The sequence below is a fragment of the Gopherus flavomarginatus genome, chromosome 9, assembly GCF_025201925.1.
Source record: "Gopherus flavomarginatus isolate rGopFla2 chromosome 9, rGopFla2.mat.asm, whole genome shotgun sequence".
Classification (NCBI taxonomy): Eukaryota; Metazoa; Chordata; order Testudines; family Testudinidae; genus Gopherus; species Gopherus flavomarginatus.
This window is the reverse complement of record NC_066625.1, coordinates 63,942,464-63,954,818: the sequence shown is the minus strand read 5'-3', so window position 1 is coordinate 63,954,818 and position 12,355 is coordinate 63,942,464. Positions and strand designations below refer to the sequence as shown.

Here is a 12,355-nt window from a genome sequence, read left to right as displayed (position 1 = left end):
TATGCTGAAGAAAGTGGCCAAACCCTGAAAATTAGTTCTGCCCAGTTAGCCTGATATCTAAGCACTAGATCTCCGGGTGGGGGACTTTGATCATCTGATCCTGGAGAGGCTGATCGGGGTAACCTGACAAAGAGGAGTGAAAGTTATAAAAGCCAGGGTCTCTCAACTGTCTTCTCATCCCTTTTTTCTTCCACAAACACAGTTCTAGAAAAAGGCAAACATCTAACTGGACAAGTCATTTTAGAATCAACTAATTAAAGTATGCAGCACCTTGAAAATATAGCACATGAGGGGGGACAAGTACCATCACAACACTCTCAGATTATATTAAAAACAGTCTTAACACCTGTCACCACATTCCCTTCTCAAGCTGTCACAAGCACTATAGTATATAGAGTGCACTCCCCTTGAGTCTGGCACTAAAGATGCAGCAAATACATAAACTATTCCAAAAATATTTGCTGAGCAGGAGATAAAGCACCACAGATTAAGAGCTGGGAGCAGAGTTAGAGTTAAATGCACAAGCCTCGTTGATAAAGACAGTTTTCATGTCTAAATGGCCTGGGGTGGCTTTACTAACTGTAAAGAGTCAAAGGGGGAAAAGAGGGGAAGCTTCAGAAAAAGTCTGTTGTGAAAAATAATGAATTGCATACCCAAGCTGCAAACTATAAACTGCCCATCTTTTAAGCCAAAAAAGCAGCTTTTACAAAAGTATGTGTTCCATGGCCACATACTCCCTCAGATACTTAAAACTATGCACACACAGACAGAGAGAGAGAGAGAGAGAGAGAGAGTGATTTTCAGCAGTCTCCCCGCACCCTTCAAATGATTGCCTGTTCTTCTGAGGAAAGTCAGCTAGTAAAAGTCTTTAAACAGCTTGGTGAATGTGATGCCCAATCCACACTGAATAATTAAGGAAGTGAAATAAATATCAGAAATTGCTTTATTTTCCTTATTAAGAAACATAAGGGTGTTTTAAACTGTTATTCAATACCCCACCAGCATAATTAAAAGCATTAAACATCCCAATGCACCCAGTATTCTTCTATTATCTGGCATTCTCCTCAATCCTAAAACACTCTGCAGTGAACCAGTAACACCAACATGAGCTGGCACTATTCTACCTCACTGCAGGAAGAGCTAAAAACTGTAGCCAGCGTATAAATGCTCTGGGGCTGAAGCACCCACAGAAAAAATCCAGCAGGTGCTCAGCACGCAGCAGCAGCCCCCTGCTGATCAGCTCCTCCCACTCCCACCTAATACATCCTGCCTGCTGCCGATCAGCAGTAGGCAGGAGGCGCTGGGCAGATGGGGAGCAGGCCCACTGAGTGGGGAGGTCAAAGGAGGCAATTGCCCAGGGGCCTGGGTGATTTAAAAGGGCTCAGGGACCTCCGGCCACTGGCAGTGCAATGGGACTAAGCCAGGCTTCCTGCCCGCCCTCGCTCCATGCCGCTCCCAGAAGCGGCGAGCCCATCCCTGTGGGCTCTGAGGAGGGGGGGTCTCCGCACGCTGCCCCTGCCCCGAGCTGGGAATTGTGGCCAATGGGAGCTGCGGGGGCAGTGCCTGCAGGCAGTGGCACACGGAGATCCCCTGGGCCCTCTGCATAGGAGCCGCTGCCAGAGGGGAGTGCCGGTCGCTTTTGGGAGCTGCCCGAGTTAAGCCTTGACCCCCTGACCTCCTCCTGTACCCCAACTCCCTGCCTCAGCCTAGAGCCCAGACACCACAGCCCCTCCCTCACCCAAACTTCCTCCCAGAGCCCACACCCCCTCCTGCACCCAAACTCCCTTCCAGAACCCAACCCTGCACCCAAACTCCCTCCCACAGCCTGCAACCCCTCTCACACCTCAACCCTCTGTCCCAGCCTGGTGAGAGTGAGCAACGGAGGGACGGCAGATGGAATGAGGGGGCAGGGCCTCAGAAGGGGCAGGACAGGGCCATGGCCTCAGGGAACGGGGCGGGGAAAGCGTCTTTGGGTTTGTACAATTAGACAGTTGGCAACCCTACTGGACAGTTATGTGGAAGCTCTGGACGTGCCGGAAGAGCATGCCCAGCAGCACGGGTACAGCACTGCCCAAATGTCAGGTGGACTGCATCCAGGTAGGCATGGCTTGTGCGTGTGTGGGGGCCTAGTGATTGTTCTGCCCTGGGGCCCAGAATTGCTGTCGGCGGGCTTGAGAGGGAGAGTCAGGGGCAGTGTGCGCTCAGGGAAGGGGGGCAGAACAGGGGCAGGAAGAGGTGGGGCGGGGCCTTGGGGAAAGGGGTGGAGCCGGAGCAGGGCTTCGGGGCCAAGTGGGGGTGAGGCACCCCCGGGGAAAGCTGAAAGTCAGCACCTAGAGCCAGTGTAAAGGGTTGAAAACACATTACTAAAAACACAGGAAAAAATTTAGCAATTTCACAGTCAAAGTGGCTACCATATAATGTACCATGCTTCTGGGATTAGCAGTGTGTCACTGGTTCACTAGACAGGAAAACATGGCATGCTATTTAAAGGTGACCAGCTAGATTCTGAAAAGGTAAGAGATTGCTGACAAAAAACACACTTTTCACATACTGTGGCTTTCCAGAATACCAACAAGACAGACAGCTTCTGTAAAGGTGATTGATACAAAATACCAAAGAAAACCGACTGTTCAACGTGCTTATGCTAGAGGACCCTCATACTCACACTTCACATGCTCTAAAACTGGCTGTCTCTATACTGATTAGCTTTCAGTGGCAGTAACACACTTAATACAGAAGTGAAAAGTGAATAGTATCCCCCAGCATACTCCACAAGATTATTTTCCTTGATGATGGACAGTATGAAGAACCATACAGTACAGCACAGCTATTAGTCCAAGCAGACAATTGTCACTCACTATACCCCTGGCTCTACCACGGACCTAGAGCACGACCCTTGGCAGATTTTCTCCTGAGCCAGAACTCTGCACTGTGCAAGGATATGTGTATGTGTCGAGGACTGGATTCCATTTCCCTGATTCCAAGCACCAGTCCCAGACATGATTCAACTTAGAATTGTTGCCAGGCAGCTCTAAGTTATGCCACTGACGTAGGGCCCCTAATGGACTCAGTTCCAGTGGATGATTGGCATTGCGACTGGGTAGGGAAGAAGCAGAGGGCCAGGCACTCCAGCAGGGTTTTCCCTGCACCAATAGAATTCTCTGCTGGTGATTTGTGGCTGGATTACACCTCCTTTATGCCACATGAGTGGCACAGTGAGGCCATAACTGGACTAGACCTGCATTTCAATTGTAAAATTTGGTTGATACTATCTAGCTCAGAGGTGGGCAAACTGTGGCCCGTGGGACCTTCCTGGCCCAGGAGGCTACCCCCAACCCCTCCCCTGCGATTCCCCTTCCCACGCAGCCTCAGCACACCATGCCACTGGCACAAGGCTCTGGGCAGCCAGGCAGGACAGCTGCAGAACCTGGCCTGATCCAGTGCTCTGTGCTGCACTGTGGCATGGCTGGCTTCAGCCTGGCAGCTCAGCTGTAGCGTCACCAGCCACTGGTGCTCCAGGCAGCGCGGTAAGGGGGCAGGGAGCAGGGTGGGGCTGGACAGAGAGCAGGAGAGTTTGGGGTGTGGATAGGGGTCGAGGCGGTCAGAGAGCAGGGGGTTTGAATGGGGGCGGAGGTTCCGAGGGCAGTCAGGAAGGAGGGGGAGTTGGATGAGGTGGCGGGGGAAGTCAGGGGCAGGGGTTCCAGAGGCAGTCAGGGGACAGAGAGCAGGGGGGGGTTGGATAGAGGGCAGGAGAGTTCAGGGTGGTGGTCAGGGGGCGGTGGTGTGGATAAGGCTCAGAGCAGTCAGAGGGCAGGGAATGGGGGTTTGAATGGGTGCAGGAGTCCCGGAGGGCAGTCAGGAAGGAGTGGGGATTGGGTGGGGCAGCAGGGAGCAGTCAGGGGTGGAGGTTCCGGGGGCGGTCAGGGGACTGGGAGCAGAGGGGTGGATGGGGCAGGGGTCCTGCGGGGGGGAGGGGGCCCCATCAGGGAGCGAGAAGTGGGAGGGAGGTCGGATAGGAGGCAGGGCCGGCTACGACTGGCTGTTTGGGGAGGCACAGTTTCCAAAACCTGATTCAGCCCTAAGGCCAAAAATGTTTGCCCGCCCCTGATCTAGCTCATTCGCAAGGATGCTTTGAGACTACGTTTATCTGTGTTTGAAAAAAGAAAATGAAGCTCCTCATATGAAAGTACCATGGAAGTGCCTATTTGTATATGTGCAAGAAAGAAATACAGACAGCCACACAAACAAATATATATATAAACACACAAAGGCAGTTTACCCTATAAACACCTAAAGTCTGCTTTAACTTCTAAATATTTTCCACTTCTCATGAATCACCAGTGTGCATTTGTGTTTAAGTCAGATGCTCCTGTTTTCACTGCTGCTTGAATTCCATCTGCCCTCGTAGACCTCTTTCCCAGTAAGTCCCAAGAAGTGGTCTCATTTTGAAAACTGAACTACATTTTGACTTATTTCCTGTGGAAAATTCCCACACCATTCTGCTTTACGCTGGCTGCAAATCCCTTCAGAAGGATGTGAGGACTGCCCAAGGGCAAGTTGAATGGGAATGGAATTTGGCTAAAATATGAGGTTCATCAGAGCAAATAATGGCAAATAATCAGAGTCAGAAGATAAAATAATATTTCAACAGATATTTCAATTGATAGGCTGTGGGATGCAGTCTCTATTACCCTTTTTGTTGATGATAGTTTGATAGCAACACTAGCATGAAGAAATTTGTGTGGCCTTGCATAGACTTTACTTCTCTCCCTTTTAGACTCAATTAACTAACCTCTGAACAATCAGAGGTTTTTGACATGGATTCCAAATAATTGCCAAGAAAGTTCACAGCAGTTGGACAGGCAGAATTCTTCACCACCAGAGATTCCACTACCCACTCAAACCATGATGATATAAAGGATTAAACAAAGCATTAAATGTGATCTGACAGCCAATCAAGTCTAGAATACATGGTGATTCATTATGAACAGAACCATCATTTCTCTACACTCAAAGGTAGTTCATCTTCCTATTTTATTCAGTTTCTCAGAATTTTAAGAGTCAGATTTAGGGGCCGGAAAAAATGTACTAGTGGATACCGCACAGGACTGGAACTCAGGAGATCTAGGTTCAGATCCTGGCTCGGACAGACACTTCCTGTGTGACCTCTACTACCGTGATGAGGGAAATATAAATAGGTAGAGTCACCACCCTTTCTAACACTGAGTAGCACCTTACTGTTGCAAGTAGTCATATTTATCTAAATGGAGCTATGTGCAAAGTAAGGCAGTACTCAGGTGAGTAAAGGTGACAGAATCTGGAGCACAGCGACAAATCATCTTCATCAAGGGGAAGTAGCACCAGCCCTATCCACAGCTGTTTTAGGCAGGGAAAAGCAAGCTGACAGTTTAAATATTATCACAGTGCACAGACTCTCCTCATCTTAAACTGGATTTTATCCAGTGTTGCTGCAGTGCCCTAAGGACAGATGACCCATTGATAACACAAACTACTTTTCATACGACCGATCCAATGTATTCTTTAATTTTCCAGTGGCTAGCAAACAGTGGAGGTCTGAGAGGGAGTTTCCAGGTGAAGGAGGAATGACTACGTGAACCCTGGAGGCAAGTTTGCTGTCTGTTTATTTGTTGCGTGCTTGCTTGTTTGCCATGTGCTTGCTCGATTGAAGTTTATAGTGTAGTCTGTTTGGGGGGTCTATGTGCTGAGCCTAGTGGCCTGCTATGCAAGGCTGAGAGCTTCCTAGTGGGGCTCTAGCCTGCCATTCTTGGATCCGTAATCCCTTTAGGATCCCTTGATGAAGGTGAGGAGCTAACTCAGGGAGAACAGAGGTTTAAAAAGCTTGCTCCCAAGTGACCAGAGGGAGTTTTGCGAGGGAGTGTGACAGGCAAATACATCATACAAACATTCTCTAAACTTAGGCCAATAAATGCCCCCTCCTCAAAAACAAAACAAAAAGCCACAGAAGTAAAAATCATGCAGGCAGAAGTCAAGCAGCAGAGTGAGTGTGTGTGTTGTGGGGGAGGGGAGAATCCAGTTTATTGCACTGAATGCAGCATGTATGAATTACCTGCCTTGTGGTCAGGTAGCATGTGTGCGCGCATTTGGTGCAAGCAATTCATGGCCCTCAGAGACCAAGTACTGGTTACAGACACCTGTGGCTGAACTGGAGGAGATGAGAGAGACCAAGAGGTACCCAGACAAGACTTTCCGGGACAAAGTAGAGTGGTCCGATTCCCTGACTGACAGCCTATTTGCTGTTGAGGGGGAAAAAGAACATAAACTAGAGTGAAGGGAAACAGTCCCATAGTTGGGAGCCTTCTTCCATATGATGTCATCATATCCTCTCGGGGAAAGAAGCCAAGTTATTATGAAGAGATAGGTAATAGTAATGGGGGATTTGATTATTAGAAATGGAGATAGTTGGTTTGTGATGACTGGGAGAACGGCATGGTGAATTGCCTGCTGCATGTGAAGGTTATAGACCTCTCAGGACGTCTAGACAGACTTATGTACAGTACTGTGGAGCAACCGGTGGTCATGGTGTATGTAGGTACCAGTGACATAGGGAAAGGTAGAAAAGAGGTCCTGGAGGCCAAATTTAGGCTGCTAGGTCAGAGATTAAAGTCCAGGACGTCCATGATAGCATTCTCTGAAATGCTTCCAGTTCTACACACACAGCCAGTTAGGCAAGCAGAACTGCAGGATATCAATGTGTGGATGAGACAATAGCGTTTGGAGGAGGGATTTAGCTTTATTAGGAACTGGGGAACTTTTGGGGAAAGGAGGAGCCTATGCAGGAAGCATAGGTTTCACCTAAACCAAAATGGAACCAGATTGTTGAATTAGAATTTGAAGAGCCCAACTACCAAAAGACACAAACTCTAACAGCAATTTAAAAAAAAAAAAAGACATCAGAAGCAGGAAGCCTGAAAACAATCAGTGGGATGACGGGACAATCAAGATGCTAAAAGTGTACTCAAGGAAGACAAGGCCGTTGTAGAGAAGGTAAAATAATTCTTTGTATTGGTCTTCACTGCAGAGAATCTCCCTCATATCCCCACACCTAACCCATTCTTTTTAGACAAATCTGGGGAACTTTCCCAGACTGAGGTATCAATAGAAGTGTTAAACAAAAAAAAAGATAAATTAAAAAGTAAGTCATTAGGACCAGATGGTATTCACCCAAAAGTTATGAAGGAATTTCATATATGAAATTGCATAACTATTAACTGTGGTATGTAACCTATCACTTAAATCATCCTCTGTACCAGAAGACTGAAGATTAAATAATGTAATGCAAATTTTTTAAAAGGGCTCCATAGACAATCCTGGCACTTACAGGCTGGTAAGTCTGACCTCAGTACCAGGCAAATTGGTTGAAACTATAGCAAAGAACAGATTTGTCAGATGCATAGATAAACACAATATGTTGGAGAAGAGCCAACACAGCTTTTGTAAAGGGAAATAATGCCACACTTATCTATTAAAATTCTTGGAGGGTGTCAAGAACCATGTGCACAAGGGTGTGTGCCAGCATCCCTCGGGTACAGGCTGGGACTGTGGGGACAGCTGTACCCTCCTGACTCTCCAGCCTGAGCTGACTCTCACAATGCTTTGCTAGTGACAAGCAGCAAACCCCTCCAGGCCTGTGATTACTCAGCACAACAGCATGTGGCGCTCCACACCAAGCTATACTGCATGAATGCTCCCAGAGCCACTCATGAATCATACAGGGAAAGGACCAGCCAAATGCCCTCAGCTCTCAGCACTGTATCTCAGGACTATACTGCCTTGCACTGCTCAAGACGAGCAGTGCAAATTTATTAATTGGTTCACCACTTCATCAATAGAAAGTGCATATACACCAGCCTTTGCAAACCTGAGCAGATTTGCAACACTCTTCAGGCAAATTCACTGGTAAAGATAAACAGTTAAATGTATTGACTACAAAAGATAGATTTTAAGTGATAGGCAAAAAGTCAGAGTTAGTTACCAAAAGAAAAGAAAATATAAGCACACACTCTAAACTCTCGACCCTATTAGACTGGGCAACATCTAGACTAAGCAGTTTTTCTCACCCCACTGGATATTGCAGTCTTTAATATACAAGTTTGTCCCTTAAACCTGGGCCAGTCTCCTCTGCTGGAGTCTTCAGTCTTCTATGAGTGTCTTGGTTGCTTGCAGCATAGGTAGGGGCAGGAGAAAGGCCAGGAATGGGGGGCTTGTGTTCTGTTTAATACCCTCACTCCCATGTGCTTGGGGTCCACAAGTCCAGGCATGTCTCGTGGGCATTGCTGAGTCCCCAAGCAAGTTTGAGCAATTCCTCTGATGGGTTGTTTGATACCCTGCCCGGGTGTTGGTTACTTTCCTTGTCTCTGGGGAGTTAATATCTGGATGATTCCCCAATTTACAGCATGTTTTAGTGACAACCATACAACACAATTCTCATAACTTCATATGCATTCATGAGATAGATATATATATATATATGAATAAAGAAATGACTTTCATTAGATCATAACCTTTCCCCTGATACCTCACATGACATGCTTTATATGCAAGAGCACAATTATATCTAAATGAGGAATATGGGAGTTACAAGAGGCTCCCCCAAGGTATAGTATGTCACAGGGTGATCCAGTGGCTCTTGGATTTTCAGAAAACCTTTGACAAGGTTCTTCACCAAAGGTTCTTATGCAAAGTAGGCAGTCATAGGATAAGAGGGAAGGTCCTCTCATGGATCCATAACTGGTTAAAAGATAGAAAATAAAAGATAGGAATAAATGGTCAGTTTTCAGAGCAGAGAGGTAGATAACAGGATTCCCCAAACATCTGTGCTGGGACCTGTGCTGTTCAACATATTTATAAATGATCTGAAAAAAGGGATAAACAATGAGTTGGCATAGTTTGCAAATGATATAAAATTACTTAAAATAATCAGCTTTGGTCTTAACTACGAAGAGTTACAAAGGATCTCACAAAACTGGGTGAATGAGCAACAAAATGGCAGATGAAATTCAATGTTGACAAATGCAAAGTAATACACATTGAAAAACATAATCCCAACTACACATAAAACAATGTGGTCCAAAATTAGCTGTTACCATTCAAGGAAGATCTTGCAATCATGTATATTTCTCTGAAAATATTTGCTCAATGTGTAGCAGCAATGGGGAGGGGGAAGCTAACAGAGTGTTAGGAATCATTAGGAAAGGGATAGATAATTAGACTGAAAATATACCACCTCTACATAAATCCATGGTCTGCCCACACATAGAATACCATGTGCATTTCTGGTCACCCCATCTCAAAGAAGATATATTAGAATTGGAAATGGTGCAGAGAAAGGAAACAAAAATTATCAGGAGTACGAAACAGCTTCCATATGAGGAGAGATTAAAAAGATCGACTGTTCAGCTTGGAAAATAAATAACTGAGGAGGGATATGATAAAGGTCTATAAAATCATGAATGCTGGGGAGAAAGTGAATAGGGAAGTGGTATTTACTCCTTCCCATAAACACAAATCAGGGGTCACCCAATGAAATTAATAGGCAGTGGGTTTAAAACAAACATAAGGAAGTACTTCTTCACACAATGCAAAATCAATCTATGGAACTTGACAAAAATATAATTCTTTTCTGAACTCAGTTAAAGTAGTTCATGGAGCTGTTAGACAAGATGGTCAGGGATTCAACCTCACTCTGGGTGTCCCTAAACCTCTGACTGCTAGAAGCTGGGATTGGATGACAAGGGAAGGATCACTTGAGAAATTGCGCTGTTCTTCTGTTCACTTCCTCTAAAGCAGGGGCAGGCAAACTTTTTGGCCTGAGGGCCACATTGGGTTTCATAAATTGTATGGAAGGCTGGTTAGGGGAGGGGGCCATGGCCTGGCCCCCACCTCCTATCTGACACCTCCCCCCCAGGACTCCTGCCCCTCCAACCTCCCCTGTTCCCTGACAGCCCCTCTGGGACCCCTGCCTCATCCAATCACCCCTTTTACCTGTCGTGACTACCTCCCAGAACCCCTGCCACCCCATCGAATCCCTCCTTCCTGACTGCCCCCCTCCTCAGGACCCCTACCCCCATTCAACCTTCTGTTCCCCTCCAACCACCCCATCCCCTATCCACACCCCTGCCCCCTGACCACCCCCCAAACTCCCCTGCCCTCTATCCAACCCCCCCCCACACTCCCTGCCCCTTTACTGCGCTGCATGGAGCATCAGTGGCTGGCGGTGCTACAGCTGCACTGCCTGGCTGGAACCGGGCCATGCTGCCACCTTCCAAACTAGCCACTTTCAGAATTCTTTATGTGGCAATAACTGCTGAGCTTGTTTATTCATTGTCATTTTTCAAACATACAATAATTAACTAAATCCCAGACAATAGGTACTTTGACATTTTGAAGTCAAATGTTCAGCTTAACCATCATCACTTGGAAAATGTTTCCAACTCTTCTTTACAATGAGGTATACAGAGGGCACTGTAAACACATTGGAAAATTGACCATGAAAAGGTAGCTCAGAATTTATTTTGATTTTAACAGGAGCTACTTGAATCCTTTCGTAGGAGAACAGGACCAGTAACATGGTAATGTACAGGAAAACAACTATTGTTTCATTTGTGAAATGCTCAGTTTCATACACAACTCAAGGTATTTAAACTGTTTGCTTTACTGAACAAAGTCACTAGGGTATTTGCTCAGTGCTTGAAGGAACTCTGTATTTTCTTATGTTTAATCCCCCCCCTCACAGTTTCCCTTCATATCCCCCACTTTCTCCATAGAATTGGAATGCAATCTCTATATATATTTCCCTTGTGCTGCCAAAAAGGACTCCTGTGGCTATACTTTGCCAAGACACTTCATTTAGCCACCACCCTAAATAAAAAAAGCCTCAGTGATGCCTGAGGGACTTGATTTTAAAACTGTTTAATGAGTCTAAGCCACCATAGACTCCTGCTTCCTATGCTGGTGTTAACCAAGGGAAGGTAGTTATGCATAATCGTGTCATATTTTACACAACAGTAGAAAATTAAGAAAAAAATCCTGCATGTCAGTCCTCCCCAAGGTGAGTATCAATAGCCAAAGGAATTCAGTAATTCCCATTTCTTCCACAGAGAGGATAAAACAGAGAGCAATCCTACTGGAGTCCTGCCCAATTTCAGTACAGCAATGATCTTTTAATATTGCTTAAAAACAACCAGAGATTCAATGTTCTGCAATAAAATTTCTGTATGACGTTAACAAAAATATTACATTTCAGCAATATGCTGACAATTTAGAAAATAGACATCTGTTTACATTTAGGATCTTCATGTGATTGGACTCAATACAATGAAAAGATGAGAGCATTTCCTTCCCCCATGTCTCTCAAATACTGGTGCGTGAATGTAGTGCTTAGTAAAGTGAGAAATTAACAGCACCGAAGAGCCAAATCATGCAGTCTCTCCTCAGGCAAAACACTCCCACCGAAGTCAAAGGAAGGAACCTAAATAGAAGTCAGTAGACATTGTACTTGAGTAAGGACTAAGGAAAGATTACAGGGTTTGGCTCATAGAAAGGGCATGTGCTGTACAAACTGTCAGTGCTTCTCAATCCTGACCTCCTGCAACATCTCATTACTGTAGTCTTGGGTTTTTGCCACCTGTGCTAAATTGTGAAGTAGCTTTGACATGTGTACAAGCTTGGAGGAGACAACAAAATTCCATTTTGTATTTGATGGTGTGAAGCCACTTCAGTGCAACCTGGTCGGTTTGTAGTTGGAAACGCTGTCCCCAAACGTATGGGCATAGCTTTTCCAGCACGTAAACAATAGAGTAGCATTTCCTTTTGCTGACTGATCACTGGCTTTCCCTCTCAGACAGTAACTTGCTGAGAAACATGACAGGATGGAATTCTTGATCCAGTTTGTTGTAGAACAAGGACTTTTATACAAGGAGACTCTTTCTGGTGGACACCAGGAAGACTGGCATCCTCAAAGATAGTTGGTAGTTCCAACTAAGTACCGGGAAAAGCTCTTGAGCTTAGCCCATGATCCTCCTAGTGGTCATTCTGGGGTAAACAGAACCAAAGATCGTTTGGGAAAGTCTTTCCACTGAGAGGGAATGGGCAAGGATGTTTCTAATTAGGTCTGGTCTCCTGAGGTGTGCCAACAAGTGGGAAAACCCCAAGACCAGGTCAAAGCACCTCTCCAGCCACTTCCCATAATTGAGGTTCCGTTTCAGCGAGTAGCTGTGGATATTCTGGGTCCTTTCCCAAAAAAAGACACACAGAGGAAAACAGTACATACTAACTTTCATGGATTTTGCCACCCAACGGCTGGAAGCAGTACCTT

At 45.9% G+C, this 12,355-nt stretch overlaps 1 protein-coding gene across 1 annotated transcript in view; it reads right to left on the bottom strand.

The window, feature by feature from the left end:
* Window positions 1-12,355, bottom strand: part of THSD4 (thrombospondin type 1 domain containing 4) — a 654,719-nt gene that overhangs the window by 452,624 nt on the left and 189,740 nt on the right. The gene's annotated exons all lie outside the window — the stretch shown is intronic.